Consider the following 6,176-nt stretch of genomic DNA (forward strand, 5'->3'; position numbering starts at 1 on the left):
GGACCAGTCACTGGAGAGGATATTATGTTTGGTAAGGTGGAGGGTCAGAGAAAAAGAGGAAGACCCCCAATGAGATGGATTGGCCAAGTGGCAGCATCGATGGACTCAAGCGAGGCAACAGTAGTGAGGTTGGCCCAGGATCAGGCAGTGCTTCATTCTGCTGTGCATAAGGTCACTTTGCGTCAGTACCGACTCGATGGCTCCTAACAACAACAACAACTTCTACTGCAGTATCCTGTTGAGTTGATTCCAACATATCTGTGTAGGATTTCCAGGCTGTAAATCTTTTTTTTTTTTTTTTTCCCCACAAGGAATATCATTTTATTACTGTAATCACAAAATCATAATTTCTGTACAGGAATGTATAAGTGAACATTAATCAATGCTTTGATAATTCACTTCATAAAGATCAGATAAATATACTACAGGAATAAAATGTAAAGAAAAATAATGTAAAATTTTTGGCCTTGCAGTGCCCTTTTCAGTGTAAGTATTTAAGACACAACAGTGTTCAATTCAGCAAAGAACTGTAGAATGCCATGCTACAGTCCACTTAATTCAAAGAGGGTCAGGACATGAAGCTTGTAATAAAATGTCAGCATAGATAGATAGATAGATAGATAGATAGATAGATAGATAGATACATACATACATACATACATACATACAGATAGATACATAATCATATGTAACTCATAAAATATATAGTGTTTTATTTAGATGGTTTTAAATGATTTCATTGTGGAATTCAGCATAACTGAAACAAATAGCCAAGGTCTTCTTAACAGGAATCATATTCTTGCTATGCAGTGGCTTTGGCTTCAGGTAGAAATGCCTACCAGTATTTTATCAGCTGTTGCTGTGTTTGCACTAATGGTTCTAAGTGCCTGATACTAAAAGTTTTTAAACCTTTCACTGGCTGTTTCTCAAATCTTCCCACTTCTTTTCGAATCATTTTAGATATCTATTCAAAATCTCCTTCTCCTTGTTGCACTTTGGCCTCCCACTCTCTTATTTCATTCTTGTTATTGTTGTTAGGTGCCATCGAATCGGTATCGACTCATAGCAACCCTATGCACAACAGAATCAAACACTGCCCAATCCTGGGCCAACCTCATGTTGCCATGCTTGAGCCCATTGATGCTGCCACTTGGCCAATCCATCTTGCTGGGTGTCTTCCTCTCCTTCTCTGATCCTCCACCTTACCAAACATGATATTCTCCTCCAGCAACTGGTCCATCCTGACCACATGTCCAAAGCATGAGAGATGAAGTTTGGCCATCTTGGCCTCCAAGGAGCACTCTGGCTGCATTTCTTCCAGAACGGATCTATTGGTTCTTTTGGCAGCCCATGGTACTTTCAATATTCTCCTCCTATACCATAACTCAAAAGCATCAATTCTTCTGTGATCTTCCTTAATCACTGTCCAGCTTTCATATGCATATGAGGTTATTGAAAATACCGTGGCTTGGGTCAGGGGCACCTTAGTCCTCAAGCTGACATCTTTGCTGTTCAACACTTTAAAAAGGTCTTGTGCCACAGATTTGCCTCATGCAATATGTCGTTTGATTTCTTGACTGCTGCTTCCTTGAGTGTTGATAGTTGATCCAAGAAGAATGACGTCCTTGACAACTTCAAACTTTTCTCTGTTGGTATGAATGTTCTTACCATGCTGTATTTTATCTAGTTTGTTAGCAACCATCATTTTTGCCTCAGTTTCACATTTTTTGAGCAAACTAATTTGAGCATCTCCCATTTCTGCCAGCACTTCATTTGATGGTGAAACACACCTTTCACTGCTGCAATAAAATGAATGGAGTCAGTAAGTAGTTCTGAAAACATATAGATATCCAGAGAAGCCGTGACATCAGACATGGGGGCAGACATGGGGACATGGAGAGAGGGAGCAGCTGACTCTAGATTCATGGGAAGACAGGGACTAAGAGATGGCAGCCAGGAGGCAGACATGTAGAATGTGCCCTTGGTAGTATAGATTATTATATATGCCTGAGTGTTTAAAATAAAGAACTAAAGTGAATAGAGAGAAATACTGTTAACTGATGGTACATGGAGGGGATTATAATCGTTGTAATGAAAAAAGGTGTATGATTTGTTGAATGTAAAGCTGATGATCTGCCCTGTAAATTTTCACTCAATCCACAATAAAAACCTTAAAAATTTTTAAATAAATATAGAAGTCAGCAAAAGCTTGTTCTTGATGTAACTGGTATATCTTCTTAACCTCGGCGAGATTTGACAACACTCTAGATAAAGTAGTATGAACCTCAGAATTACCTAACATGGCAGCACTTTTAGCAAAGGCAGCTGTGTTGACTGAAATTTCTTTTCTGTGACAGACCAAGGCTTCAACACTGGCATGAAGTTTCCTAAATTGCCAATCCAGATTCTCAAATTGCTGCTGCTTTACTTCAAACCAGGCATCCGATTCATTCATCTTGGTTGTCATTTTGTTGACAGCATCAGCAGCTTTGTACACCATCCTCAATATTCTGGCTCCACTCAGAGCCTGTGTATTAACTGCTCTAGGCAGCTCAGAACTTTCCAAGAACTGCCTTAAATCAAGATCTTGTAGTAAAGTTGGATGTTTTACTGTTTGTTGAAGATACCTTTCAAGAGCTGCTCTCCATTTTTCTACAAATTCAGTGTATGAGGAATCTTCTTTACCCACTTTGACCTTGGTCATGCCTACTATACTCTTTTCTGGAGCTGGTGGAACAATATAACTAACATGTAAATACTTGCTCGCTAATTTGCTATGCAAGTCAAGAAAGTCACTGAATCTTCATTTAACTGAAAATTCACTCTTACTGAACATAGAAAGAGAAGTCTTTGTGGTTGCTCTATATGCCATATTAGCATTCATGCATTCATGCCATCGCCAACTTTCTCAGGATCTGATACACCAATTTCTATATCAAAAATATCTCCATTTGCTTCTTCTTCAATCTCCTCTCTGGATCGATCAAAGATCACAGGAGCAGATATACTCTTTGATTCAATTCTGGGTGCAATGAGTATAGTAGGAGTTACAGGAGTGATGGCAGGAGAAGGTTCTGGAGAGAGGATAGGTTCCTTTTCTGGAGTGTCCAAAGAAACTTCTTCCATGGCTTCTGCAAAAAGATCCTCTCTGTCATCATGTCTAACACAACTTCTGTGGGTTTTGGACCATTGGAATTTGTACTAATATCTTCTGCAGGAAGACTAGCTGGTTTTGGAGATGATGTACTTGATTCCAGAGTGGAGAGAGTGCTAGTGAACAGGTCCTCTCCATCCTCCAGCTCTTCAAACTTGGTCTTCTGGTCTACCAGCGGAGGAGGCTCCCTTTCAGCTGTCATCTTCGCTCAGTCAGACGATTGCCCCAGGCTGTAAATCTTTAAAGGAACAGAAAGATTCATCTTTCTCCTGTAGAGTAGCTGGTGAATTCAAACCGCTGACCTTGTACTTAGCAGTCCAATGCATAACCCACTATGCTACAAGGGATCCTTGTATTTGTCCATTGTTGTTATTGTTAAGTGCCATTGAGTCAGTTCCGACTCATAGCAACCCTGTATAGGATTTCTAAGAAGTGTCTGGTGAGTTCGAACTGCCAGTCTTGTGGTTCAAACCAACCTTCTAGTGCAGTGCTTTTTTCCACAGCACCACACTTGTTGTTGTTAAGAGCCATCAAGTTGGTTCCGACTCATAGAGACCCTGAATACAATTTCCAAGGAATGAATGATGAGCTTGAGCTGCTGACCTTGCGGTTCAAACCGACTTTGCAGTCCAGAGCATTAACCCACAGTGCCACAATAGGATTCCTCAATGTTGACACTTTAAACTGTAAGTTTTTCTTCAGTTATTTGAGTTTGAGAAATGCTGAGCATTTACTTGTCCTTCCCTTTTGTATTTCTAATTTCAGTTGTTTGCACATTTCATTATAATACTTTAATTTTTCTTCTCAAGCCTACTACTGAAATTTTCTGTTCAGCCTTTTTACTTCATTACTTCTATCATTAACTTTTAACTATTCTAAGTTCAAGAGGAGTCTTGTGTAGCACTGTAGGATCAGCTCCGTACTGCAAATCACATGGTTGGTGCTTCAAACCCATCTATTTCGGATCTCTGTGAGTCAGAACCAACTCAATAGCACTTAACAACACAACATGAAGTTCAAGAGAAGGTTTCATCATCTCTCTGACATCTGTTTTGGTTTTGCTTTTTCTTTCTTGTCTTTTAAGTGATCTTTTGCTTTTCACGTATGAGTTTTCTATATCATCCTACAACTTCTCTAGTCATTCGTCATTAGTGTTCAGTGAGTCAAAATCTACCGCCGTCAAGCTAATTCTGACTCATGGTAACCCAATATAGAGTTTCTGAGGCTGTAAATCTTTACAGAAGCTGAAAGTCTCACCTTTCTCCCATGGGATTTCCTGTGGGTTTGAAATGCCAATCATCATGCTACTGAGTGAGATTCGCAGAGTTCTTAATGGAATCAGACCTTCTGAAGAAGAAACATGGAACCAAAGGAAGGTGAGAATCTCAAAATTAGTATATTAAACAACTATCTACATATAGATACATATGTAAATATCTACATATACACCACACTAAAAATCATCTAGTATTTTCTGGGACTTTTGACCCTACTTCTTTTAAGGTTGAAATGTTCTTTAGTCAATATGTTACTACAGGGAGTTTCGGAAAATAGCAAGAAAAAATAATTCAAAGTGTCGATTTGAAAACATATCTGTAATCCTAGACAAGCAACAAAAATTGTGGAAAAATCTGATTCAATGCCCAGGAAACAAGTTACCCATTTAAGCAGTTCAAGTAGTAAAAGCTAACTGCTCTTTTTAATGAAATCAAAACTTCATTACACTTCAAGCAAACATTACACATTCTCATCAAGAATCCATTGTGTATACAACAAACAGAAACAAATAGGAACAACAAAACAGAGGTTAATTTCCTATTTGAGATTTAGGAGAAAATGCTGACCCAAAAGTCATCCTGAATATGAATTCAGTAGCTCCTTTAGTGCAGGATCCATGTTTCCTGCATCTTTTTACAACCTCAACTTTTAAGATTTAAAGGTTCTAATATATATATGGAGATGATGGATTCATCTTCATCAGTTTCAGCTATTCAAACAACTGTTAAAACACATTCCCTCAGGTATATTTTTTTTATTGAAATAAATGCTGCAAAACAGAATATTAAGTGGAACTTTGTATGTTCAGCAAGTTGGGGTTTTTTTCATTTCTGGTGCTGGTGATGGTTATGTTCCATGGAGTCAGAAAGCCACATCTTTCTTCAGGGGTGCTACTGGTAGACTGGAACTGCTGATCTTGAAGTTAGCAGCCCAGATCATAATCCACTACACTACCAGTGCCCCATTCTTTCTGGTAGATCAGTTATCCATTGTTGTTGTTTTGTGCTGTGGAGTCGGTTCCAACTCATAATGACCCTGTACAGGGTTTCTGAGGCTGTAAATCTTTACAGGAGCAGAAAGCCTCATCTTTCTCCCATAGAACAGCTGGTAGTTTCGAACTGCTGACCTTGAGATTCGCAGTCTGATTCATAACCACTACACTACCAGAGCTCCTTAATTATCTATTACGATCATTAAATTTAAATAGACCTCACTGAAAACTGAAGTCACATTCTGTTTGAGCATTGTTAATGTTGTTGTTAAGTGTCATTGAATCGGTTCTACTCATAGCAACCCAGCATAGAGTTTCTGAGGAGAGGCTGAAACATGTGAACTACCAATCTTGCAATTAGTAGACCAGTGCTTATCCTACAGAAGAATTCCCTCCTTGAACATGTTGTTGTTAAGTGCTAACAAGTCAGTTCTCACTTACAGAGATACCAGATGTGGTTTTCAAGGAGCTGATGGTGAGTTTGTACCACCAATCTTGTGGTTTGCTGTCCAATGCAGATCCTACAGCCCCATGTTGTTGTTGTTGTTAAGTACTGTCCAGTTGGTTCTCATAGCAACCCTGTATACTGTTTCCAAGGAGCAGTTGGTGAGTTTGAACCACTGACCTTTTGGTTCAAACAGACCTTGAGGTCAGTGCTTATCCTATGGCACCACATAGGGCCTGATTTATTCAAGTTGTTATATCTCTTAAAAGTGTTACTGAGAGAACAAACAAGATGGCGGATCGGGTGGA

At 39.1% G+C, this 6,176-nt stretch overlaps 1 pseudogene; it reads right to left on the bottom strand.

Annotated features, from left to right (window-relative positions):
- Positions 1-802: 802 nt before the first annotated feature.
- On the bottom strand, positions 803-3,356 carry LOC102842633 (annotated as a pseudogene).
- Between the last annotated feature and the right edge of the window lie 2,820 nt (positions 3,357-6,176).

The sequence above is a fragment of the Chrysochloris asiatica genome, unplaced genomic scaffold, assembly GCF_000296735.1.
Source record: "Chrysochloris asiatica unplaced genomic scaffold, ChrAsi1.0 scaffold00113, whole genome shotgun sequence".
In the NCBI taxonomy this organism is placed as follows: domain Eukaryota; kingdom Metazoa; phylum Chordata; class Mammalia; order Afrosoricida; family Chrysochloridae; genus Chrysochloris; species Chrysochloris asiatica.